The sequence below is a fragment of the Argiope bruennichi genome, chromosome 10 (assembly GCF_947563725.1).
Source record: "Argiope bruennichi chromosome 10, qqArgBrue1.1, whole genome shotgun sequence".
NCBI lineage: Eukaryota > Metazoa > Arthropoda > Arachnida > Araneae > Araneidae > Argiope > Argiope bruennichi.
The window spans coordinates 48,165,952-48,179,032 of record NC_079160.1 but is presented as its reverse complement, the minus strand read 5'-3'; the positions used below and the strand labels follow the sequence as shown (position 1 = coordinate 48,179,032).

Below are 13,081 nucleotides of genomic sequence, written 5' to 3'. Positions count from 1 at the left end.
CGAATTGAAATGGTTTTATTTGAATGTCTTTGTATTTATTTTACGGGCAAAAAATTTTGGAAAGATTTTGTTGGTATTTACACTAACAAATTTAATTTGCCGGTATCTGAAACAATTCACTAGATTGCCATTATTTATTTTTATAAATTTTTAAAACATAGTAACATCTGTGTCAGAGTTTTAAATTCGATTAAAACTTTTCTTAGATTGAAGTCATGTTTACTACTTTAGATATATAAATATTTAAAAAAAAACAACTCAATTGTCAAATTTGTCTATTCGAATATTCTCTTCGAAAAGGCGGTATTTTCGTAAGATCTCCCGAAAATAAAATTTCTGCTTTGCTGTATCGTAGAATCGGTGGACTTGAAATTCAAACTATTATATCAATGGATTAATGAATAACAAAACAAGACATTTAATTATATTGTACTTATTCTCAATATTTATTTATAATTTCCGATTTCGATCCAATATTTAAATTCTGGAATATTTAATATTTTACATTTTTTTATATTTAAATTTTACATTGGCTTCAGTTTTGAATATCCTTAAAAATATATATAATAATATTGAAAGTAAGAGATTTTAATAAAAATTAGTTTTCACTTTCATCGCTATTTGTTTTTGTTTTTTATTTTTTATTTATTATTTTTCTTCTAATTTATGTTAAGTAAAAATTGTTTGTTTTGTATTATAGTATATAGAATTTCAAATGAATTACAAAATTTTAGCACTTTATTTTAAATTTTATTCAAATTCAGAGTTTTATGAATTAAAATTTATACCACAAGCAATCTACTAAATCTATCTAATTTCAAAAATTTTCAAACGTTTATGAAAAGAATGCCGGCTAATACGTAATGGAGATAATTTTTTTATCTCCTCATCACCCGGCGTTTAAGATGAATATTCTGATCAATGTGCGTAAATGATTTATTTATCGATGATTTAATTCCAAAGATAAGTGTTCCGATTCGAAAGCAAGATCAAATTACAAGTGGTATATATTCGTGCAATAAAAGATTCTGCGGAAAAAAAAAAAATAGGATTTTCGGAAGTTTTGTGTAATAAAGTTTGGTTTCAGATTAAGATCTGCATGTTTATTATTTTTTATAAGTGAATTGAAGAATGTTATTATAGATTTCATTTTACAGTTTAGAAAAATTGACGTTTATTGTTTAATAAAGCAAAATTAAACTGTAACTGAATTTGTAAAATCCGGTACTGTTTTGTTCAGAAGAAATGCAACGGTTAATAACTAAAATTCTAGATTTTGGTTTAACGGAACTGAAAATTTTGAAATGAATATTAAGAAATATAAATAGTTAATGTTTTCCTTTTTCTATTTATACAAGAATCTTGGATTAATTGTTTTTATTCTGGTATAACGAAAGAAACAGTGCTTAAATCGAATTTATCGAAATAATTTTTTTATTTAAAATTATCTTGATGTGGAATTTCTGATAAAGCAAGCCAGTAATTCTACCATACCGAATCATTACAAACTCTTAAGATCTCTAAAAAGAGGACCGAGTTTTCTGTGTTGACCATTCCATCCCCCAATTTATAATTGTAAAAACTATTTTATTCATTAAGATTCGCTCTCCTTTTTAAAAAAAAGACTAATCGAGCGTTTTATTTCATATTAAATAAAGTATTCGCGCTGACTAAATGCGTGTATGTTTTTGTTAATTATTTACGAAAATCTATTACGCATTAATGGTTTATGAATTAATATATTACATTCGAATGTTTTAATTTAAAAAATGACATTTTAATGAAAGAATAGAATTTTCTGTAAGCTAAGAATCGAATTTAATATTTCCAAGAAATTGCATTAAAAATAGATTTGTACATATATGCACATTGCAGTAATGGGGAAAAAAGCCACTAAATTTAAATACAATTTTAAATAAAATTTAAATATTAATTGTAATTAAAACCTCTCATAATTTACTTTTCTATTGTTTTCCACCTTTCTCTGTGTATTTTATTTTATAATCCTGAACCTTTTAACACGTGCCAAAAGAAATATTATGGTTTCGCCAAAGCACGCGATTCGGAAGTTTTGAATCATAGGATCTAATCCCACTCGGAATAAATTATACCTTTTGAGTCAGAATCACATTTGTCATATGTCATCTCCATCCTCTTATCACATTCAGAATCACTCTCTAAGATTAAGTGTTTCTTCCTCTTATGAGTCTAATGATTATTCGCGTGATTGAAGAAATAAATCATATTTTATTTGTTATAAAGATAACAAAGTTACATGGGGTCCGTTTTATTGGCAGAGATCAAACTCTGTTTCTGTGTGTGAAATTAATTTGAGTGTTTTATTTATAATCATTATCTTTTCCGTTTTTTAATTTATGGATAAAAGTAGTAAAAGGGTTTTTAATGCTGCATGATAAAAAAATATTTATGGTAATTAGATAAAGTTATCCTCTGGAATATTAATTCAATTTGAATAATAGGTCTGTTTTTGCCATATAAAGTTTAAATTTGCATTTGAAAGTTGTATCTTCAAAAATTGCTACAAACTAATTACATCATCGTTTACAATTTAAATAATCGATACAGTCTCTCATTTTGGCATTATCAAAAAGCTATTAAATATTTTTGCCAACTAAATAACTTATTCAAAATTATTTTTTCTCATTGTCAGGTGCCACTTACTGTTTCTTTTTAGCTTCATTCCATTTTTACAAAAGACGTAAATAAATACAAATGTCAGTTATGCTGGGCCATCTTTTCTTTTGTTAGAAATTTCTCTCTGGTTAATGCTATGATTAATAATTTTTGTGTTATGAATAAGTATTCATTAATTTTTTATGCTGATAATTATAAATTTAATAAATAACAATGAAACGTTTATTCCTTAATCGTGCAAAAAAACTTGAATGCCAGTTCTAAAAAATTTGCAAAAATATTGCGAAGAAATTATATATATATTAATGAATAAAGGCTAGAAGAAAAATTAATCCTTAAATCAAAATGAAAACCATCAGAGTTTAATTAAAATGTGATTTCATATATTCCATTTATGTATCATTTATTTATAAATATAACTTGTATCTTTACTCCAGAAAAAGCATCAGTTACTTGAAGAGTTCTTCATTGTAAGAGATGCGAAATAAGGCAAAAGACTTTTGTAATTTAATCACGCTACATCATGAATCCCGTTACTTCTTCGCAAATGCTTACTCTGTTTTCAATTTTGATCTTTTATTTGTTGTGGTTTGTTTATTTATTACATTTCAGATAAGATCTTTTTTTTTCCTTCTTATTTCTAAAGAAAGATAATTTAAAAGTTTGCTTTTTATGCATTTTCGTATGTTTCTGATGAAAATTTCTTCCTTGCTTTTTATCAAAGTAATTTCAAAATTTATTATTTTATTTATAAATAAATTTATTTATAATATAAATACATTTATATATAAATATATTTATATAAATGGAATAGAATAATAAAATCATATTCAATTTTTCTTAATCTAAAATAAATATATCTATATTTTAGATTTATATGAATGGAATAAAAAAATGATAAACGTTCATTCGTTGCAAATTAGTTCACGATTAGTATTTAAGATTGGGCCTTCAAAATTTCTTTAATAGGTAATGATCTTTCTCTGTAATATATTTTTTGAAATCATTTGAATCAAATTGAGTAGAAATTGGGATCAGACTTTGAAATATGTATTCTTGACACATTTTATTAGCTTTCAGCGTAATACGAAAATCGATCGTTATCTAGTTAAGATTTATCTGTAGAAAGGTTTCTCGTCCTTTTACACTTTGGATCCGAAATTATCAATTTTTAATTGAGGTTATCTTCGAGTCAATTTTGGTACCTTTTCTCTCACTTGTATTTTGCTTTAAAATATTAATAAAAATCGCCTTATTCTGCTTATTACACATTTTTAAAAATGTACGTTAGTTTTTACATTTATTAAATATATCTGTTAATAAATATACATCATCAATAATGAAAGGTTTTTCTTTTGAATGAATGCCTTTCTAAATTTTATTTCTTCGTTTTTTCGCGACCTCTCTTCGACGACCCCTGCTAATAGTTCTAACGTTTCTGAGGAACAGCTGCGATTTGATTGATACTTTTGAGATTTTAATTTGTAGAATTATATTTGAAAAGATTAGCAGATAAGTTAAGGATCGGTTTTTAATTCAAAAGACTATTTGTTATCGTCGAGGAGAGGAAAAAAGTAGTGTCGTAGTGGGAGAGATTCGGAGCCAGAATTCGTGGGTTTGTGACTCAATTCCACCTAACTTCCCACATATATCTTTTGAAGAATGTTTTATCTATTAAAGTTGTACATCTGTCCGTGGGTGTATTTTGTACATCTTTTCTGTTGTAGAAATTTAGAGAGGTTTGATCTCAGATGCCGTCCTCGTCATTTGACCATTGATTCAAATTGAAGTCCATTGAAGAAGTTTAGTTGTCGTATAGTTTCTAAGTGGTACGCTAATCAAAAAATAGTTAAATTATTCTTGAGTAAGAGGCATGTAGGGAGGCTCTAATATACATTCAAGATTTTTTTTTCATTTCTTAAACTTTTCACATTGATATACTGTATTAATGTTTGATGTAATTTTTCAAATAGAAGGGTAGAAAACCTTTTAATTGACATTATACTGTATATGCGAACATAAATTCTCTTGTTGCAAAGTATTTCAGGTGTTATTTTGTTTAATGTCAGTTCATTGAATCTTAAACAATGACTTAATTAATGTGCCCTAATATGAAGCAACAACAAAACATATTAAATGGCTTTATTGAAAAGAAATTTTGACAATTGTTGGACAATCTAGAAATTCATATGTATGCTAAGAAAGAAAATTTTTTATTGCAAAGTCCAAAATTGAAACCAGAGTTTTAATTTTAACCGATATTGAAATTTCTGGAATAAATTTTTGTGACAATTCGATCTTATCATATGATGTTATAATCGTTGAATGCTAAGTAAAATAATTTAGAATTATTAGAGAGAAGAAAAAAAACGGAGGCTAAAATTCTGGTTTTAAGTTCCAAAATAGCTTTTATTATCTTAGGTTCGTGAGCCATATACGCATAATTAATTGAAGGCCTTCGCCCTTTTTGTAGATTAATCATCAGTTTAGCATGGCGATGGACATCGAATAATTTTAAGGCCCCTTCATCTGGATCTCAAAGCATTAAACGAGCCCCTCAAATGCCCCTAAATCAGCTTTATTTGATGTATAATATAGCTATTCCGTAACATTGACATTAATACATCTTCCAATATCATTCATTGATTGATTTAATAAGAAAGCCAATATTTCAATTTCTTTTTTGATAAAATGTTTCGCTATGATCCTATCATAAATATTTTATTGCAGATTTCATTGCATTTATTTTGGTTCTAATTCTTTTTAAATCCCTTTCAGTTACTCTAATGAAAACTATTCCGTTGTAAAGTAAGAATCATCAATTTTTGATTAACCAACCAAGCATTTGTTTGTAAATAAATTAAACTCATGGTAATAAGATGCATAAAATCAACTGAGAATACCTAGCAACCACGCAGTCAGCCCACACGTGTAGAAACATTTTACAACTCTGGATGTTCTTCGAAATTTGGACGTCATTTGTTAGATCAGTCGTGAAAAAACCTTCAGCAGAAGGTTTCGTATCACACAGTTTATTCAGGTGCAGACAGACACCTGCTTGAATGGCTTCTTCTTCCCATTCTTTCTCTGAGAAATAATATTCTTTATATGTCTTAGGACATTAATCCACATCGTTAGTTTGAATAAACATGAACCAGCTCATATCAGATATGGAGGGAAAAAGAAAGGCTAATTGGATTTTATCTCGACTTTTTTCAATTATTGGGTGGTGACAGTAGACATTAGAATAGACCTTAGTCATTGCCGCAAGCTATGTGGTATTTACTTCCTCATTGAAGGGTAGATAGGGCTAATGAATATACAAATCGTTTTGTGAATTCTTGAAGGTCATACTGTGCTAAAAATATTTTGAATACTAATTTAATTCGATTGCTAAGAGACGATTCCACTTGCTTGTTCTAAGAAGTAATTCCAAAGAAGGATATTAATTCACTGGTCTATTCCTTTTTTTTAATTTGATTTATTTCTTAATCATTAACAACGTTGTTTTTTATTATTATTATTTCTTGCGAGCAATTTTCGATAGCTCATAATTAGAAATTTTTTTCCTTAGGCATTATTTTTAACTGTATCCCGAAATTTTGTGGTCACCAACTACATTGAATATTTTTATCTACTTTACATTGGAATGGCAGCATAGAATCAACCCCCATCCAGAGATCCCGCTACTCAAAGGATTGAGAAAACTCTTTTTCTTAGTTCCCTATTTACATCCTGATCCATTAAATATTCAGTATGATCGTATGTGGTCTCCAACTCAACAGGGGGTTTCTGAATCAAATTAACTCATGAATGAGTAAAACTATACTTAAAAAAAATTATGTACTCAAAAGGTGGTTTGCGATGCTTTTATTGATAAATTGGTTGAAACTGTATGGAAATCAAATAGGAAAGTCATATTAATAGCTGGTTCGTGAATATTCCTAGAAAGTAGAACATAATTGAATATTTATTAATTTATATAAATAATGAAAGAATTATGTACTTAATATTTGTAGAAAACAGCATTTTACTATAAAGAACCTTGTTTAGTCCTGTATTTATAAGCTGCACCAACACTGGCAGTCATTCTTCAATTCCATTCCAAGGTTTATTGCATCCATTCAAAATTCTTCCCCATTTTTCATCGCTATGGTTCTCTGTATTTTAAGAGTTTTTAAAACTAATTACAAACATTTTCAATAGCAAGAAACTTTCCCTCTAAGCTGTAATCAAATAAATTTGGTTTCTGCTTTTATCATGTAACCGCCAATACTTCTACTAAAATCCAAATTTATTATGATGGTTATAGATAAATTTTTTATCGTTTTATTCCGTATGCACATATCCGTAATTAACTATCTAATTCGAAGAGAAATAATCGATTATTAGAATTTCCACATTTTTTACGATTATTAGAACTTCAATAACCTATTATTAAAGCTTTTTTATTTTTATAAAGATCTTTGTTAAAAGTGTGTAAACATTTTTAAATGTGTGTATGCTATATAACATTATACACATTACCCTTATTAGTGAATGTCTAATTGAACTGTCAAGTGTAGTAGCGATTAGAAGGTAAACCTTGAAATAGGCGGATATTAATGCTTTCAAGGGTATCATTTTAGATAAATGAATTTGTTTATAAAATGGTCATCATACTATTTTCACAAAAAGTTTCTTTTAATAGTCTTGAGAATAAGTCAGAACCAAATGTAGCTACAGAATGAAATTATGTTTTTCCTAAGTTTGTATGGACCAGACTAAGCCTTCATTTTTAAATTATTCATGTTTAGATTGAATTTAGATTTATGACAAAACGAATAAGTTTATAGAAATTAAATTATTTAAAAAGACAATAAAAATTATGAAGTTATTTTAGTCACTAAGTTTTTAAATGGAATGAAATTAAATGAAAATACATAAAAAGAGCAAAGTTATAATACATTCTCTCGACACTCATTCTTGAATTTGATTATTATATGTTATGGATAATTCGCCTTATACTCATATTGAAATATAATTACTTTAAATAATTTTCTTACATCCCTTATTAATCATTGTTTACCAAAAGTGTAACGCAATAGTTTTGCTTGATTAAAATGTCTTTCTGGTAATATATATAATATATATGTATTTAATACAAAATTTTGGAGTTGTTAGTGCCTGACAGTAGAATTTAGCTTAGGCACCAGAAGGTTGTGTGCTCGATACTCTCAAACGTTCTTACCGTAGTATGGACGTTTGAAAGATAAAATCTGTTTATGAGCATCGTAATTTGATCACGATTTAAAAATTTTCGAGATATTTGAGAAAAAAAATTAGATTTTGAATAATTTTAAAAAAATCTAAGCTTCAGACAATTAACGAACTAAATTCTTGTTTTAAAAAATGCACTAGTAAATTCCGTCCCCCAAAGCCATAAATAAGTACTCTTACAGTGTTATTCCACTGCACTTTATTCTGATCTTATCTCAGATGGCAAAAGCATTTATATGTTATGCAATAGTTTAACAAAAGGTTATTTAATTAATGCAAAACAGCTTTTTATCTAAATTGATTCGTGTTTGTAGAGATGAAATGTATAATTGATTTTTCATCCATTTCCTGATATTCTGGACTTCTGAATGATAATACCATGCTTTAATATAGGAAAAATTTAATTATAAATTAATCTTTTCACCTGTTTAAAAGCAAGTTTGAAAAATTCAAAAATTGTGAAAGTAAAAGATCGCAGTAACGAAAATTATTAATAAAAAGTTCTACATTTTTAAAATAAAATTAAAAAACACATTTATGTTAATGAACAAAAGATGTATGAAAAGAAATTTTCAATTGATACTCTGAAGATCGAAACAAAATCGGTAAAAGCGTGAAAAGCTAATAAAAAATTTCAAAATTGACATTTTAATTAAATTGATTATAAATCTTAATAGATAATCAAATTGATTTCTAATTAATAGATTTTTAGATTAATTACTCATTTTAATCTTAATTTCTTTGCTATATTGTTCAAATCCTTTGCTGTTTTTGCAGTTTTTTTTGCATCCAAATTTTTGATAAAATTTCAAATTTTAGTTTTTAATACGCCAATAAAATGTTTCATTTTTTAAAATTTTAATTATCACTTTAATAGTTATTATTGCTTAAAATTGTAATGACATATTTGAGCATGATTGCCATAAATAATAATTTTCATTCTGTTCTTTTAAATCGAAAAAACAAAGTAATTCTATCAATCATTGTATATGCATTGATTATATTAATGTATTTCAATATCAATATTTAGTGTTTAATATCTAAATAAAACTTGCGATACCTTGAGCTGGAATAATGAAATTTACTTCTTAAGTATAACTTTTCCCTCCATATCACAAAAATATATTCTTTCGCGGAAATTTCTTTAATTACATTTTTGACTTAGCTCCATTTTATTTGTAGATGTCACAGAAAAATCCCAAACAAAAATTAATCCTACAAATAATAATAACGTACCGATAAGAATGTAGAATCCGGTCGTGGGTTTTTCACATCCGAGATATTACAACTCAACTTCCTCATAAAATATTGGTATTTTTATTTAATGAGCCGTTGTTCGCGATGCCAAGGTCAGAAAACCGGCCTTTCATCTCTAAAAGTGATCGGAAATCCCCCGGGAATGTCACACCTATGGGGATGGGGATGTCAGATTCGCAAGGAAAGTGAAACTGCCCGTATTGAGAAAACATTCTTTAGCAATAACACTTCTATCCCATAATTCAAAAAATATTCTGATTTGTTATTTTCGCGAACTTTTCTATGTTTTCAAGCAACGATTGAAACAAAATGAATGGCATGATATTGAAATACGAGTCAAGTGAAAGTTAACTTGTTGCACTCTGAATACTAATTAAATACTTAATGATTAATTAATGTACGGATGTAAAACTTGAGAAAGTGTTTTGCAAAAATACCGATGTTAATGGATATTGCTTTTTCTGGACTGATTTTTGGTTTTCAGTCTCTTCAATTATTATAACACCTTTTTATTTCAAAATAATGCAATCATATGTGGCCAAGAGATAAAAATGAATACATTAGCATATTGCATTAAAGAAGGATTATATATATATACAATATAATTTTTTTTATTTATCATTTTATTTTATTTATCTTCATACAGTTCCACGCCCCTCGATGGATTTGAATGAAATTTGACACATGTATTCCTTAGCACTTGAAAGGATTAACTATTATATAAGAACTTCCTAAGCTTCTTCAAAAGAGATGATATGGGGATAAAAAGATGTGTTTTTCCGCCATAACTTCAGAACATATCTTCACGCAAAGATAATCATTTGAATTGTTTTAAAATATGAAATTTAGCTTTTCAGCAGTGCCAAATCTATTACCATACAATTTTTCTCTGATTTTTAATTAATTTTTCAATGCCAATTCGAATACATTTTGTATCGGTACTTTCCTTTTCTTTTCTTTTTTTTTGTCAGAATATTAAACTTCGCCATTGTTAAAGTTAAGCTGTTTTCTTCAGACATTTTCATTTTTATTTTTATTACTTATTCATTGTCTAAATTAATAACTAAAATTGTATTTGCAATAGCATTTTATATTACGACGTTTACAAATCTTATTTCATCGGATATTAAAAAGGATTGTAATCCGAAATCATAGAGTTTATAGACTGCCTCTTATAGGAAATCTTATATTATTATCAAAGGAGTTATAAGAGTCGTTGAAATACTTTTCTGTAACAGCCACTAAATTTACATTTGGATATGCTACCGAATAAAAGATATAGAAGTTGAAACACCAGTTTTTATGCGTTTAAAAAAGTTGTTATTTATAATAAGACTTATAAAATTAGCTGCCAAATATTATAGACCAAAAATAAATCTTGAAGTACAAATTTGGAAATATACATATATATTTCAAATTTAAGCAGAAATTTTCGTATTTTTCCCTTAAATATGTCTTACGTTGAAGGAAATAACCAGTAAAAACTTCTATATTTATATTATTTTTTTTATTCGATTTAGTCTAAAAATATGTGGTCGAAAAATTCCTAAAAGTTATTTTCTGTTAATCAAAATCCGCCGACCTCTAATAATCATAAAAATAAACTTCTACTAAAAGTGTTTCCTTCAATTTCAGATGATAACATAATGGTCGATTTTTAAAAAAAATTAAATTAAAAAACGTTTTACTTTGAAGTGTCTGGCTTTCGGAAAACATTTTAATAATTAAAATATTAACAAATTTAAGTGATATTTCCGATGATAGTTCTATTGGACTGATTTGGTACTATTTTAACTAATGTAAAAGCAGCATAAAGACGAGTGCCTAACTTTGTTTCTGCTGTAACTGCAGCTCGATAAATTTATTCTTTTAATTAGGTTAGCAAAAAAAATTCTTCAAATTGTAAGAGGATTTTGATTTTGAGAATACGAGTTATAATTCTCCTGTTTATATCAGGCTTATTTTAAGTGAATGGTATAAAATGCTATCGATTTTTTTAGAACAATTTCTTAGATTTTATTTCTTTTGATATTTTTTTATCCTTTGAGATTAAGAATGTTGAATTGTTCATTAAATATACTGAGTTTAAGTATGGAGTGAATACAGTATACAGTCAAAGATATTCGATTTTTTTTTTATTCGAAATGAAATGGCGTCAATTGCAAACTAAGTTTCAGGTACAATACTAAATTATCCGTATGATTTAAAAATTATAATAATATACACTATTTGAAAACAAATTAAATTTTTTTGTGAATTTTTAAATAAATTATTTTAAAATGACCTAGAACACGAAGAATCTTTAATTTTCATAATCAGAAAACGTCATTAGATGCTTGATTGGGAAAAGAACAGGTGTTTTCAATATCATCTACTCTTTGGGATTTATCTTCGTTTCGCATTTGCATCTACAAAGACGTAGTTTGTTTGATCACATTTCGAGTGTCGTTTGGTATGTTAAAGCAAAAATCGTTTTATATGCACTTATATACTGAAGATCGCATAAGATTTAACCTTTCTGATACACACTGTCAAGGTTGATGGTGTTATGTTCCGTGTGTTCTAAAAATTTGGATTTTGATTTGGATATTTAACGAATTTACTCTGTATGAAAATAGCATTTTTTCTGTTATATGGATTAAAAAAATCATCTAACATTTGGTAAGTATTTCAATATCATCTTTTTAAGAAACATTTTCTTCACTATTTCTTTTTATTTAGTTTTTTAGAAACAAATTTTTAGTAATGCAAAAAAGTATTTTTAATTTTTATTTTTGCGTTACCAGTTTTGTATCATTTAAACAATAAGAAAGAAATTAGTTATATTTCTGAAAAGTTAAAAGTTCTGAAAGCTAATTATATTTCTGAATTTTTAATCTTAGGCTTATGAAAATTTTCACCTTGAATAATTTGAATAATAAAAAGTCTACACGTATATGTATGTTTCCTAGAAGAGATAAATAGTAAAAGTAGAAATATTGTTTAAAATATTTGAAAATGGTGAAAAGGGAATAAAAGATAGTTTTGAATAAAGATAGTTTTGAAATTCTCGGTTAAATATTTTCAGAGATGATAAAAATTGGAAACAAAATTATACATTTCAAAAGAAAAATAATTAGTGCTTTGAAAAAAATAACATTTAGTTAATATAAATATAAGGTATTATGGACGGTTTAGAAATTATAGATGTAATTATGCGAATTTCATCATATCAAAAGCATGTTTTTATCTGTATTTTGAAAAAAAATTCTATCGTTGCTTTGGCATTAAAACTTATTAAAATCCTTGAATTGTAAAAGTATTACAGTTTCACAAGAAAAATAAAACCCAGAAATTTTTCTCCACTGACCAGCTAATAAAAAAAATGCAAACATATGTCTGTCAAATATCGTATACTTTTTTTTTGCTTAGTAATTACTATCTATTTGAAGCAACTAGATATAGAAACAGCAAATATTTTTTTCTAAACCGTTTTCATTGTATAATTTTTTCCTTGACGATAAAAAGAAATATTGCACTGATTATTTCGCCTAAATTAAAGCAGCATGATCAGTATAAAAAAAGCCTGTAAAAAATTGCTAGAAACTGATCAGGCAGGGAAAAAAAAACGGGATGGATTGTTCTGAAACAAATAGCGATAAGCAAGATTCTCCCTGCTTTTCCAAGGGGCAAAGTATGCCTAAGAGCGATATTCATCAGTTCTGACTAAATAAGGAGTAGATGATAATGGATATCGGCTTTTCGGGTAAACCAGGTGGTAACAAATTTAGCATGCGCTGATGTAGTGAATAATCTTGTGATCTCGAAAGTTGAAAATTATTATTTTAGATAATGTAGAGCTTGCGAAATGTATACCTCTTTTATGAAGAAGGATATTTTAATTTAGATTTTATTCTATTAATACTGACAT

The 13,081-nt window shown here is 26.8% G+C and overlaps 1 protein-coding gene across 1 annotated transcript in view; it reads left to right on the top strand.

Moving 5' to 3' along the window:
• Nucleotides 1-13,081, top strand: part of LOC129988072 (TBC1 domain family member 25-like) — a 32,817-nt gene that overhangs the window by 254 nt on the left and 19,482 nt on the right. The gene's annotated exons all lie outside the window — the stretch shown is intronic.